A 15,870-nucleotide genomic window follows, 5' to 3' on the forward strand; every position below is an offset into this window, starting at 1 on the left:
GTGTGATCAATGCCATCCAATCACATGTCTGTCACCCACTGAGGGGAAAGTGAGGCTGGGAGATGCAGGAGGAGCAACCACAATGTCTCTATACCCAGTTTGGCACCCACCTCACTTCAGCAACTCACACAATGGGAATAGCTCAGTCTCTCTCCTGTGCTCCCACAGTGCTTTGCTTTTTAGCTCTATTTCCACAGTCTCTTACCTTAGAATGAGGCTTCTATATTCTTATTGAGTCAACCAGACTGTGAGCTCTTTCATAGCAGGAATGATTTCTTCTTCACCTGTGAACCTCTAGTACCTACTAGAAAACCCAGCACATACTAGATAATCCATAAATGTTTAAATAAGTTAATTCAATAGCATTGGTTTCCAGTATTTTGGGGAACAGAAACTTCCAGCGGTACTTTTCCTAAATTTAGAGGTCCCTAGAATGTCCATATAGGTATCGTGGGGAAATGAAGACAGGAATAATGAATGGCTTGATGGCAAAATTGGGCCCTCTAGACCAGAGTCAGAAATTATAAATGGGCTTAGGGGAGAATGAGTAGTGACTTCCCCCTTTGGAAATACAGTTGACTTTTTTTTTTCTGTTGAACATTGAAATCATAACAAATTGTTGGTTTCTTAAGTTCAATGAGTTCTTTTCCAAATTTTTTTTCAAGTAGTTTGTTGCATGTAAACAGTGACAATTTCCTTAACAGCTGGTCTTCTGATCCTCAGGTATTTAGTTCAATCCACATTATACACTACCAGTAATCCATCTCACTACTCCTCTCAAATTAGCTATTTGACACCCTATTTAATGAGGCATTCTATGAAAAAAGTTTATTTTAATTCTGTGTAATAATAATAATAATTTCAGTGAAACATCAATTGGTCTTCATTGTAATTTACTGCACAAGGAACAGGGGGAAGTAAAGAAGTAACTTGAACCTAGCAGTTCTAGGACCATTTTGCCACCTACCACAAATAAATCTATTAAATAATAATAAGTGATCAGAACAGAAGGTGTTTGCTTTGAGAACCATGTCTGTACTGCCGTTTAGTCATTTAATTCAGCACATTGGTGGAACTGACAAGGACCTATAATGATTTTCCCTTTTTTCCATAAATTTTAATTGAACACATAGTATGTATTTTATTCACATTATTAAAGAAGACACATTTATTAAGCATCTGAGAAATGCACTAGTTATTGCAGATGATATAAAGAGAAAGGAATCAAATTTGCCTACAGGAGCTTATGAACTGGTAAAGGTATAAGAGGCACAATTTAAAGATAGTAACACCAAGTATGGCAGGAGAACAGACACCTAAGTGCTGTGATTTTCAAAGGAGGCAGAGATGATGGTTATTTGCAAAGTCAAGAAAGTGCCCATTTAGATGAGTCTATGAGATTAAATAAAATGTCAAGAGGATGAAATGTGGATGTAGCTTTCTGCACGGAATGAACAGCATAACAGAAGCCTGGGGGCAGAAAACCCGAGGCATATGATTGGAGAACAAGTGTTCTTGTTCAATTTATACAGTCACTTAAATAATTACCAAATACTTCTGTGTTCAAGACACTGTATTAGGTGATGAACATACTTGTGAGCAAAAATTAGATACGTCCATGTTCTCATGGAGCTTCCAGTCAAGTGGGAAAGGCAGCCTTTAATCAAACAACCAAAAAAAATGGATATATAATTATAATCAAGGATAAGCATTCTGAAGAAATCGACACAGTTCTATGAGAACGTTTGTCAAAATGACCTGATCTAAGCTGGAAGAATTGGAATGGTTTTCCTGAAATTCAGATGGTGGAACTGAGATCTAAAAGAGGAGTAGATTAGTTGGGAGAGAAAGAGATCCAGGCCAAGAAGGCAACACACTCAAGACCCTGTGGTGTGATTGACCACGGGAGGGATGGGGTTCTGAACAAGGTCACGTGGCTAGACTAGGAGACTGAAGAGAAGGAGGCAGGGGTCGGACCCCACACGGCTTGACAGCCAGGCCACGGATTTGGGTCTTTAGGTTAAGTGCCATGGGAAGCCACTGCAAATTTATAAACTACAAGGCAATGGGACAAATCTTAGTTTCAAAGATCATTCTGGCTGTGGTGTGGAGAACAGATTGAAGCAATGGGTACTCACAATGGAGCAGAGGAAAAGAGCCAAAAGTTCAGTTGGACCATATTGTAGAAGGTCTTCAATGCCAGAATCGAAGAGTATGACTTAATTTTGTAGGTAAACGAGAGCCTGAATGTTTCTGAGGAAATGAATGATAGGATGTGACCCAAGCACATTTGTTTTAACAAGGGAGACTTCATTAATGATTGGCAGAGCACCAAATACTCTTGTTTTCTGATTCTCTCAAAAACAGAGATGTAGAGCAAAAAGATATGAAGAGCTACTCCTTGCTTTATCCTCTTGCCTTTTCAGTTTATTCACCAAACTTAGGGTTAAATGTTACAAACTATTGATAAATGAAGCTGGAGAGGAAAAATACATTTTTGAAATGATCATCGATGCACAGGAAATTGCAAAAATCTATTATGAATAATATAAAGTCCTTTGAACTCTTCACACAGCTTTCCCCAATGGTGACATTTTATATGACTTTAGAATAATGTCAAAACCAGAATATTGACATTGGCACAATTTTAGACTATTGACCTCATTCAATTTACATCCATTTTTACCTTCATTTCTGTGAGGGGTGTGTGTGGGAGGAAGGGGTTTTATGCAGTTTGGTCCCACATATAGGTTCATGTAGCCACCACTGCAGTCAGAACTGTCCCAGCACCACAAAGGAGCTCCTGTGTACCACCCCGTGAAGTTGCACCACGCTCACCAGCCCCTGTGACCTGGCAAACACTAATCTGTTCTCCATCTATATAATTTTGTCAGATGGAGAATGTTACTTCACTAAGCATAATGTCCCTAAGTCCATCTAAATTGTTGCATGTATTAATAGTTTATCCCTTTTTTTGCTGGGTAGTATTCCATGGTATGGATAAATCAGAATTTGTTTCCACCTTTAGATTTTTACAAATAAAGCTATTATGAACATTCATGTGCAGGTTTTTGTGTCAACGAAAGTACTCATTTCTCTGGGCTAAATGCCCAAAAGCGCAATTGCTGGGTCACCCGGTAAGAGCATATTTAGTTTTAGAAACTGTCAAACTAATTTCCAGAATAGTTGTACCATTTTACATTCCTACCAGCAATGTCTGAGAAATCCTTTGGTTCCCCATCCTCACCAGCATTTGGTATTATCGTTATTTCTTATTTTAGCCATTCTAAAAGCCATGTAGTAATATTTCACTGTGGTTTTAATTGCATTTCCATAATGGCTAGTAATGTTGAACATCTTTTGGGAAAAATATTTTTTAACTTTGCCTTTATAATTGGAAGCTAAAGAGAGTTGACAGTGGCAAAAAGATAACATTTATACAGGAAAAAGTTGATGAAAGAAAGACAGTGAAGTGAAGAAACCCAGCTGTTTTCTTTCCTAGAAGTAAAAAGAGATGGTAACACTATCATGTTGGATTTATAAGGATTTTATTCTAAAGACGTATTTGTGGGTTTGTATCTCCTGACTTGTGGAGAATGAAGAGGTTGTGCCTTTGACTTTGAGACAGAATAGCAATGATATTTGGATACGTTTTAAAAGCTATGCTATTTTTATGACTATGCTATATGAACCATTACAGTAGAAATGCCAGCTTTATGACTTTTAGCCCAAAGATTATTCATCTTTTTTCAGCCATGAAATGCAAACAGATTAAACTAGTGCTTCTGAGAAATAAGAAAGTATATCTCTTCAAACATGATAGTTTGGTAATTAAAGTTAGCTCACATTGGGAACAATTTCTAGTACCCTTGCTAACAATGCTGAGGGGTCTGTACCTCTGACACCAAATACTCTCTTTCACACAGTGCATGTTTCATAGCTCTTCTTCACATTCTTTAAGCCTGCGGTCTCCAAACCCAGCTGTTAGGAACCGGGCTGCATAGCAGGAGGTGAGCAGTGGGCAAGTGAACAAGCAAAGTTTCATCTGTGTTTACAGCTGCTCCCCATCACTCGCATCAACACCTGCACTCTGCCTCCTGTTAGATCAACAGTGGCGTTAGATTCTCATGGGAGCGTGAACCCCTACTGTAAACTGCACATGCGCGGGATCTAGGCTGTGTTCTCCTTATGAGAATCCAATGCCTGATATCTGATGTGGAGCTGAGGTGGTGATGCTAGAGTAGAGCTGGGGAGCGGCTGCAAATACATATTATCATTAGCAGAGAGGTTTGACTACACAGAGACCACAGTAAATCAATTGCTTGCAGGCTCATATCAAAACCCTATCAGTGAGTGGCAAGTGACAATTAAACTGCATCTGGTGGCAGGCTTTGTAGTGGCAAATGAGTTGATGTACTTCAGTTGTACAGCTGCATCTGGTGGCAGGCTTTAAGTCAGAATCTGACACTTATTTTAGTCCATGTGTAGCCCTCCTGTTATTTTATTTACCACTTCCCTCTGCATCTTTTTTCCACACTGCGCACTTGTCTCAGTCACAGTGTGGGTAAGCCCACAAGCCAACCCTAGCAAAACTGAGTGAAAAACAAACATCGCTGCAGAGCTTCTTGGAAAAGGGGGAAAGACCCAACAACGAGACAGCAGAAGACTCTCAGACTGTCAACAAAATGAAAGGTGCATTTGAAAGAAAATACCAAGAGTCCTACTTAAATTATGGGCTCATTGCAACAGGTGATTCTCATTCTCCAAGCTTGCTTTATATAATATGTGGTGACCGACTATCCAATGAAGCCATGAAACCTTCAAAACTGCTTCACCACATGAAGACCAAGCACCCTGCATTAAAAGACAAGCCTTTGGAGTTTTTCAAAAGAAAAAACGTGAACATGAAGAACAGAAGTATTTATTGAAGGCCACCACTTCATCACATGTGTCTGCACTGAAAGCATCATTCTTAGTGACTAACCACATTGCTAAAGCGGTTTACTATTGGTGGAGAGTTGGTCCTGCCTGCTGCTGAGGACACTTGCCATGAACTTTTAGGAGAGGCTGCAGTTCAAAAGGTGGCATGTGTCCCTCTTTTGGCTAGCATCATAACTAGATGCACTGATGAAACAGCAGAGGACATTAAGGCATGATTGTTAGGATTAGTGAGTCATTGTGGTATACAAGCCAGGTTGACAAGTCTACTAATGTTGACAGCAAGGCAACAATGCTTCTTTTTGTGCGATATATTTTCAGGAGGATGTGCATGAGGATATGTTATGTGCACTTTTGTTGCCAACCAACACCACAGCTGCAGAACTATTCAAGTTTTTGAATGATTACATATCAGGAAAATTGAATTGGTCATTTGTGTCGGTGTATGAACGGACAGAGCGGCTGCCGTTACTGGATGGCTTTCTGGTTTCACCACTCGGGTCAAGGATGTCAGTTCTGAATCTGAGTCTACGCACTGTGTCATCCATAGAGAAATGCTGGCTAGCCAAAAAATGCCACCTAAACCAAACAACATTTTGCAGGATGTGATTAAAATTATCAACCACATTAAAGTACGTGCCCGTAACTCATGTCTGTTTGCACAGCTTTGTGAGGAGATGGACGCAGAGCACACGTGTCTTCTCTCATACACAGAAATGAGATGGCTTTCTAAAGGTAGATCACTGGCCAGAGTTTTTGAGTTATGAGAGCCACTCCAGAGATTTCTTTTAGAAAAACAGTCACCACTGGCAGCACATTTTAGTGACACAGAATGGGTTACAACACTTGCTTACTTGTGTGACATATTCATCCTGCTCAACGAACTCAATCTATCACTTCAGGGGAGAATGACAACTGTGTTCAAGTAGGCAGATAAAGTGGCTGCATTCAAAGCCAAACTGGAATTATGGGGACAATGAGTGAACATTGAGATTTTTGACATGTTTCAAACATTAGCAGACATTTTGAAAGAGATTGAGCCAGGGCAATTTTTCTCCCAGCTGGTGCATGATCACCTGTCTCAGCTTTCAAAAGAGTTTTGAGCATTACTTCCCAACCACAAAAGACCCCTGAACTGGGAAGGAATGGATCCACGGCCCATTTGTGAATAAGCCAGGTGAATCGACTTTGTCCGTGCTAGAAGAGGATCAACTGCTTGAGACTGCAGATGATGGTGGCCTTAAAAGTATGTTTGAGACAATTTCAAATCTCCATATGTTCTGGATTAAAGTCAAAGCAGAATATCCTGAGATTGCCACAAAAGTACTGAAAGGCCTACTTCCATTTCCAACATCCTATCTTTGTGAAGCAGAGTTTTCTTTAGTGACAGCAACCAAAATGAGATTATGGGGTAGACCAGACATAAGCAACACACTTCAGGTGCCACTGTCTCCCATCACCCCCAGATGCGACCATCTAGTTGCCGGAAAATAAGTTCAGGGCTCCCACTGATTCTGCATTATGGTGAGTTGTATAATTATTTCATTATATATTACAATGTAATAATAACAGAAATAAAGTGCACAAAAATGTAATGCACTTGAATCATCCTGAAACCATCCCCACCCCCACTCCAACCTCCTCCTGTGAAAAAACTATCTTCAATCAAACCAGTCCCTGGTGCCAAAAACTTTGGAGATTGCTGCTTTAAGCAATTTCCATCAGGAGTGAAAGACAAGAAAGTGTTCCCTCCAATTCTGCTTATTTGTCTTTCTGCCCCACTCCTCTGACTTGGGCATGTTAGTAGAGGTTAATACAGAATAAACGCCAGCCTTCCCATTATGCAATGTGATATCCCACCTTGAGACTATATCCAACCTTGAGATTAATTCTATAAAGCACATAAAACATATACATCTCATCTCATCACTTTATATCTCAGGCACTTCTGGATCCACTCCTTCTGAATTTCCTGTGGGCTAGGAATTCAACTGTATCAAATATAGGGAAAGGCCAAGTAGTTCGAACTTTTTCATGTGTCTCTAAAGATTAAGCCATATGAATAGAGTTAGCATACATATTCTTTTATTGATTAAGAAATGCCCCAGCAAAATGCTGGGGCTACAACTCCTGATCAGACCTGAGCCCTGCTGTGGGGCAACAGACGGCTATATTAACACTTAGAATACAATATACTTAGTGCGATGATAAAAAGCCAACTGGAATTTCCACCTCTGTGGATGAGCCAGAGGGAAAGCATGCTTCTGTAACATTAGAAACAGGTCCCACGAGCTTGAATTTATGATTATGAGCTCAGCTTTTAAGGCTGTATTTTCTTCTTTATCCTTATTGTTTTCACCTGTCCCTGATACAGGCCTTTGGAAGTTTAATGACTATTCAAGAAATATTTTTAAATTATATTGAAAGACAAAGCTTTTAAAAACAAAATTCTTACCTACAAAGGAAGCATGATATTTCAAATCTCTTTCAGATTTCTTAGGTCCAAACTTCCTATTCCCAAGATTGTGAAAAATGACTTAAATACACAACAGTTCAAATCTAAATATTTGAATGGGTGCGCACCTTTTCTGTCAGCATTTTGTCCCGATAGAGGGTATAAACCCCTGCACACCATCAGAGGAGAACACTAGAACCGTCATTGATTTCTCTTTAGTTCCATTACTACACCCATCCCTATCCCTATCTTAAAATGTATTCTCTAGGGAGCTTTCACATTCTACTTCCACTGACTCTGAGTCCCTGAGCTGCCACCCAGGTGCCAAAGCCATTAGACAGCAAGGGGAGTATCTCTCTCCCATTCCTTCCACTACATTCTGTAACAGCCATGCTTGGAGGATAGGAAAACATGTAGTTGATGCTGTCTAAACTCTTTCTTCATCTCTTCATCTTCATTTTCGTTATGGTAACTGTCACTTTCTACTTTATGCAATCGTTGTTTATTTACAGATTTCCTCTCCCTTTCAAGTGTATAAGATCCTTGAAGGTAGGACCTGTGTACATGGGACATAATAAGCACTGAATAAATCCCTAATGTTTTAATAAATGCAGAAATAATTCATCTTTGTTTCCTTCACAGCATCACATACATGATACATGCTGAAAATGTATCCAATATTTGAATAAATAAGATAATGAATGAATTTGTAAAGGCCAGTTATTGGACAAGGCGATACAATACAAGTGACCTCTAGTAGTTTTATCACCAGTAAGTGCATTTATTCATACAGGACACAGGTACAGAATGCTAAACACATTTTAAGTATTCTACTGTGGCCTGGGAATGTAAAGATGATGAAAAAATTATACCAGCTCTGAAGAAGCACAAGTGTTGTCGTGTAGACTGGATCTAGATTCATTCATGCTATGCTTCCATGTCCAAAGCAACTGTACCTTCTTTCTATGCTATAGTTGATGTAATCATCATAGTGAACCTTCCCCTAAACACCCCCCAGCTGGCTAAGTAACAGTGAGTGGAGAGAAAAGACTGATTAAATGTAAAACTTGCTAGTCTCTTCCGGTTTAAAAACTCTTTGGATAATTCAGTTGCTTTTGGACAAATGCTCAGCCTCTTAGACTTCCCATTTCCATACTCATTTCTGAGATGGCATGTGGGTCTCTAGGGGTTTTGTGTGATTGTGTGGCCTCATGGTGGTCCTGTGGCTAATGTCCCCATGGGGCAGCTGGCCAGGAGTTGGCTGTGCACTCGCTGCATTGGATGTGGTATGCTGCTGGCCTCTGCTGCTCTCTCCACCCAGCAATCGCCAACTGCCCGCACACATCCTTGATTCTCGTTGGTGCTGTGGACCTCCAGATGTCTGGCTGGGAATGCATTTGGTCTTCAGTCTTGGTAGCTCCTACCACATGGACCACCCCCTACCTCCCATCCTGCCCTAGGTAAGCCAGCCTGCACCTCTCTGCACAGTGCTCAGATTCCTGGATGACTTCCAGCAATACAGGAGCTGGGGAGGATTCTAGAAGCTTCAGTGCTCTGCTAACCACACTTCACCTCCACTTGTTCTCTGATGTGGCCTCTTCAGCTTGGTGGGGGCTGCTGTCCCAAAAGGAAACCAATGCTTTGTTTTCAGTTGCCCCAGACATTTTTAAATGTCTGACATTCTTTCTACCCTCTGGGACTTCCATCCAGAGAGGGCACCTCTGGGCACATATGAGTCAATGCTTATTTCTTCTCTGTCAGTTTCTTTCCTCTTCCTGTGCTCCACAGATGGGATGGACAAATGCTTCTCCCCCTCTTCCTCTCTAGCAGGTCTTCCCTGTCTCCCAGCCTCCTTCCAGGGACACCGGGCTTCCTGGCTCAGCCTTGAGGGAGGAAGAGGCAACCTTCCACAATCTGGAAGAACTCTGAGGTCATTGGCAATCTGGATTCTTGATATGTTGGAGGAGAATTTTGGAATTTAGAATCCCTTATTTCTCCATGAACCTGACTTCCTAGATGCTTCCTTGGTAAAGAAGTCAAGAAAATCAGCTTTGTGTTTTAAAGCTGATCAGTGACCTCTCTGTTCTATAAAAGACCTATTCTCTTTTCCTCACGGCCCAGTTTTACAGGCAGATGGCTATATGAGGCATGATTTAAGGGGGGAAACTAATTTTCCAAAATTTTATTCCTATTTTGCTGGAAGATATATCTCTAAAGAAATTACAATGCAATGTGAAAGATAGTAAAGTGGAGCTATAAACCAAATGTCATGGGATTACAAAGGAGGAGTGACTGACTCTACCCATGACAGGGAAGACTCCAGAGGTGACATTTGAGCAAGGTCTGTAAAGCTACGTTTTATTGACAACATGAATGTGACAGTAAAGCTTGGTTCCCTGGTGATTTTCAGCTCCAATGGCGCACATAGACAGGTTATAAATGAGATGCCCTTACATGTTTGTTTTCTCTCTCTCTCTTTCTCTGAGCATCAGTTTTCCCACCTATAAGTGAGAATAAAAAAACCTTCCCCCTGGTATGACCATGTTATGCAAACCTAACATTGCATTTGACGGTCCATGTTTATCAACCAGCCCTAAGGCAAAAATAACACAACCAACAATAACACATTCTATTGTTCTTATCCTGCCACCAGCTCCTAGTGCAGCCTCTTTCTCCCCAGTGAAGTTCCTCTGTCCTTCCTATGAACAGATTTTCAATAGTGCCCCCACTGGTCTTCTAGCATTCTGAGACTTGGCTGAGATTCACAGGACAGTCAGCCGGCCAAGCTAGGACACTTGCTGTCTTAGCAATGCCTCCAACACATAGCCAATACTCAATAAATGCCAGCTGCTTTTACTTGCATATTTTCCACTTCATGGATTCTTTCCATTGATCAAATTTAAAAAAAAATAAAGAAGATATATTTTGCCTTTCCCATCCTTTCATATGCTCATACACTTGCACGGTAAACTTAAGAAGAGTGATAAATTTCACAGTTGCATGCAAAGTGATCTAGGTGAAAGGCCTTGCTTGAGACACAAGAGAAGGTTAGGAAACCCACATTCTAGTTAGCTTTGCCACTGATTCATCACTGTGTTACCTCAAGTAAGACCATTTGCCAGTTAATAGAGGTGAAATCTCATAAAGATTAATGAGGTTGCTGCTAGATATGAACAAAATTCTTCCAACCCACTCTATTTTGGAGTAGAAATATCAGGGGGAATTGTATAAGCAAGTATGGTAATATCCTACTTGGAATCATGTTTTCACAGTACCAGGGGCTAAGCAAACCTTAAAGCCCTGGCATGCTTCCACATGTCGCCTTGTGAAGTCAGCGTTTTCTCCCATGGTACTGCCTTCTCTGCAATGAATGTGTTTCTGAAATAATATTTTCAAATACATTTTTGCAAATAATATGTACTCTTAACACATTGGGAAATATACCAGAGTAGTTCTTAGAAAAATCATTTTATACTATGAATAATAACTCATTATTATTTCCTTATGTATTCTCTCTATGCGCCGAGTTTGTGAAAAGTGAAATACTCTTATAGTCCAGTATTATACCACAAAGTTTCGTATTTAAATTTTCAGAGCTGGTGTCTAAGTTACCTAGCCTGGCACATTTGGCAGAGAAGGGTGGATAGATAAACAGGAAGACATAGGAGGTCCAGCCTTAGATTTCCCCAGGCCTCCTTTTTACTCAGACAGATGGATCTGTTAACCACTGGCAACCTGAGACCTCCAGACACAAATGCCTTCTACAGAGCACAAGTGGTGGAATTGTGGGTGGATGAACATACAAAACGGACAGTTTTCATCAATGGTTCATTCAATTAAGTAAGAAATTTCAAATAAATTCAGTGAGCACTCCAGGAGGGTGGGTGTGTGAGATAGAGAGAGAGAGGGAGGGAGAAGGAGAGGCAGAGATAGAAAGAGAGAAAGCACAACATTCAAAACCCAAAAGTTTTCCAATAGCTAAGGAATTTTTAAGCTCAAATTTTTCTTTACTTTTGAAACTTCCAAATTATAAGCCTTGATAGAAACTAATTTTAATTAAATAAAAAAATCAGTATTCCAATTAGCCACATTTTAAGATCTTGCCAATTAAGGTGTGCTCATTGGCTGAATGTATTTATTTGGCCTTTGAATGATTTAACTTTTGTATATAGGAAATCTTTTGATAGAAATTTTGAATCATGTTTTTATTCCAAGTCATCTCCCCTGCCTATCTCCAAGCAAAAGTCTATAAATAACATCATTGATAATTTCTCATAGTTTTCTCCAGGCAGTTACTCCCTGGTTCCTGATACATTAAAGATTCTTAATGAGATGAAAGAGAAAGTCAAAGATATTCTGTGTTGAATGCAAGATTTGAAAATTTTTTTAAACCAATCTCATTTTTGTTCATTTTTAAAAATTATACTATATATTAAAAAGGATTTAATTAAAGGGCACAATATGAAAAGATAATGGACTTTAAAAAAGCTAGTTTGCATCAAAAGCTTCCATAATTAGTTAACACAATGTGAGAATGAAGAAATAGACAATTTCCAAATGGTTTCATTAGAAACATTTCCTATATGAGAATTCTCTTCACTTTTTAAATAAAAAGGTCCTGAAAGTCATAACAATTTTTTACTATATAAGACATAAAATGGTTGGATAAACATAGCAAAATATATACATCTAAATCCTTATTATTCTTCAAAGTTCTTATCTTTTAATAGAAAACACTTATTCTAATGTGGTTACTATTGTTCAAAATATTTTAAAATTTCTCTTTTGAAATCTCCTTCAGAACCAATTTTAAGTCATGCAAGTTTCTTCATAATTTATCCTTCTTTTGGATCCAGAAAGTATTATCTAGCTTAATCCAGTATTCTGGTTCTTTCCAAGTGATAAAACCTACCCTCAAAGAATGAGCAATTGCTTCCATTAAGGATATTTCAGTTAGTGCTCAGAGGCAATTTCAAAGAGTTCAAATGTTTTTGAGTGAAGAGAACTTCATTAAAATACAACCCTAACCTTCCAGGGTGACTGTCTTGAATGAAAACCATGTTCGGATGAATGAATTCCAGTGCATTACAAAAGATTAGATATGTAAACACCTGCACATCCTGCTCAATAAGTGGCAATTTTCTTCTTCCCTTAAAAAACTCATTTTCAAGGTACACTTTTCATTATGCATGAACATAGCTGGCATAGTACACAGAATAATGACCCTCCAAAAATGTCAATGTTCTGATCCCTGTAATATATAAATATGTTACTTTGCATGGCAAAAGGGACTGTGCAGATGTAGTTAAATTAATGATGTGGAGATAGTGATACTATCCTGAATTATCTGGGTAATCCCAATGTAATCACAAAAGTCCTTTGGAGAGAAAGGCAGGAGTCAGAGTAGGAGGAGATGTGACAGTAGAAGTAGAGTCAGAGAGAGATGTGAAAATGCCACACTGCTGTTGGAGGAAGAGGCCACAAGCCAAGGAGTGCAGGCAACTCCTAGAAGCTGAGAAAAGTGAGGAAGGAATTCTCTCCTATAGTCTGCAGAAGGAACACAGCGCTTTCAACTCTTTGATTTTAGGACTTCTGAGCTCCAGAACTGTATGATAAATTTGTGCTGTTTTAATCCACTAGGTTTAAATCACTAGGTTTAATCACTAGGTTTGTGATTATTTGTAATAGCAGCAACAGAAAATTAATACAATTGGAGACAATATTTAAATCCTTGCCACCTGTTATGGACTGAATGTTTATGTCCCTTCAAAATTCATATGTTGAAATCCTAATCCCCAATGTGATGCTTTTTGGAGGAAGGGCCTTTAGGAGGACTAGATCATGAAAGTGAAGCCCTCACAAATGGGATTAGTGCCCTTATAAAGGGACCCCTTTGACCTCCCTTGCCTTTTTTACATGTGAGGGCACAGACAAATGACAGTCATCTATGAACTAGGAGGTGGGCCCTCATCAGACACCCAATCTGCTGGCACTTTGATTTTTGACTCGCAGCCTTCAGAACTGTAAGAAATAAATTTCTGTTGTTTATAAGTCACTCAATCCATGGTATTTTGTTATAGCAGCCCAAATGAACAAAGATACGGCCCCCTGCTCCCAGGCAGGTTTCGGGGCACTGACCCTTTGAGGGCCTTCTCCAAAAGGATCCAGAAACGCAGGTACAAGGGCAGGTCTTTTGCCCACCTGTGCTCGGGTTTCCATTGTTTGAGAAAAGGATCCTGTCTGGGAGCTGTTCCTTCTTTGTGGTTGCTGAAATGCTGATTCTCCCAGCACTGCGTAGATGGGCTCTTAGGAGTACTTCGGTGCTGTCTGCTGTGAATAAATGCACATGAAAATGCTTCTATGCTTTGACTGGTTCCACTGACAAAAGTGCTCACTTTGAGTCTCTCTCTATACAAAATTCACCTGTAATAAATGGTTAAAGTAGAAGAGTGTCCTTGTGCTTAAAAGAGAAAAAGGGGGGAAAAAAGAACATAGCCTGCCTCCACGGGCAATGCACTTGAAGAGACATGTTTGCTCATAAATCAGTAAAAGCCTGTAAGCTGCATTAAGACTGAAGTGTACGGTTTTAAAGCCTATGAAACTTTTTAAGACTCAGTGAGAATTCATAGAAACACCAGTGTCTGAGAAAATAGCAGGCGTTATATTTTTGTCCCTCTTTTTCCTTTCTTCCCTCTTGTTTATACCTTCTGAGTTGGGGCTATTTCTAATTCAAGAGCCTTTGAACAGGAAGACAGAGAATGACTAGGCATTTTCTGTGGCCATTAAGTAGGGAGCTGTCTGAGTAGTTCAGGAGCTGTGACACCATCTGGGCCAGAGAATGACAACAGGAACTAGCAACTGTACAGGCCACTTCCCTTTGATTCCTCATGGCAGAAATCACCTCAATAAGCAGTTTCATGCAGTACAGTTACTGACAGCAAATCTCCCCCAAGTGGTTCAGAGAAACAGAAATTATGCATTGCTTCATTTGTTATTTATTCATTCAACATTTACTGTCTGCGGGGCAATGCAGTAAATACCTCGGGACTTTGCTCAGCTGTCGCCTTTCAGTGAACTTTTCCCTGACCCCCGGTTTGAAATGGCAACCTTCTGCCCGATTCCACACTCCCTTCCCTCTCCCAGGCTTTATTTTTTTCCATATTTCTCATCACCATTGGCATCCTATATATTTTACTTAATTCTCTGTCTTTTTCTACACAACATTACACACTCCATAAAGGCAGGGAATTTTTTGATTACCTGGATTTTTTATATCCTGGGTTAGTGACTACATGTAGTAGGTGCTTCATAAATATTTTTTTCTTTTTTTAAATTTCAAAATATTAAGGGGTACTGATGTTTTTATTACATGGCTTGAGTGAAGGCTATAACTGTGCCCATCACCTGAATAGTGTCCATTTTACCCATGAGATAGGTTTTTGCCCATCTCCTCCTCCCCCCTTCCCCCTGCTTCTTGATTTCCAATGACTTTTACTTCCCTTTGTGCACTTCTGTGCCCATTAATTAGTTCCAATCTATTAGAGAGTACATGTGGTATTTGTTTTTCCATTCTTGAGATACTTGGCACAAGATAATGGTCTCCAATTCCTTCCAAATTGCTGCAAAAGGCATTAATTCCTTTTTATTGCTGAGTTGTACTCCATGGTGTAGAGACACCACATTTTGTTAACCCACTCATGAATTATGGGCACTTGACTTGATTCCAGATCTTTGCAACTATGAATTGTGTGGCAATAACCATTCAAGTGCAGGTTTCTTTTTGATAAAATTACTTCTTTTCCTTTGAGTGGATACACAGTAGTGGGATTGCTGGATCAAATGGTAGGTCTACTTTTAGTTCCTTGAGGAATCTCCATAGTGTTTTCTATAGGGGTTGTACTAATTTGAAGTCTCATCAACAGTGTATAAGTGTTCCTTTCTCTTTGCATCCACACCAGCATCTATTGTTTTGTGACTTTTAAATGAAAGCCATTCTAACAGGAATAAGGTGATATCTCATTGTGGTTTTAATTTGCATTTCCTTGATGATTAGAGATGTTGACATTTTTTCACAAGTTTGTTGGCCATTTGTCTATCTTCTTTTAAAAAACTTCTCTTCATATCTTTTGCCCACTTTTTAATGAGGTTGTTTGTTTTTTTCTTGCTGATTTGTTTGAGTTCTTTGTAGATTATGGATAGTAGTGGCCCTTTATCGGATGTGTAGATTATGAATGTTATCTCTCAATCTGTAGGTTGTCTATTTACTCTGTTGATTTCTTTAGTTTTGTAGAAGCTTTTTAAGTTAATCAAGTCCCATTTATTTGTTTTTGTTATTGCTGTAATTGCCAATGGAGTTTTCTTCATAAATTCTTTGCCTAGGCTGATGTCTATAAGAATTTTTCCAACATCTTCTTCTAACATGCATATGGTTTCATGCCTTACATTTAAGTCTTTTATCCATCTTGAATTAATTTTTG

At 39.4% G+C, this 15,870-nt stretch overlaps 1 protein-coding gene across 1 annotated transcript in view; it reads left to right on the top strand.

Moving 5' to 3' along the window:
* The window catches only part of SLC35F1 (solute carrier family 35 member F1), a 385,838-nt gene that overhangs the window by 313,671 nt on the left and 56,297 nt on the right, over positions 1-15,870 (top strand). The window lies entirely within an intron of this gene.

The sequence above is a fragment of the Eulemur rufifrons genome, chromosome 15 (genome assembly GCF_041146395.1).
Source record: "Eulemur rufifrons isolate Redbay chromosome 15, OSU_ERuf_1, whole genome shotgun sequence".
NCBI lineage: Eukaryota > Metazoa > Chordata > Mammalia > Primates > Lemuridae > Eulemur > Eulemur rufifrons.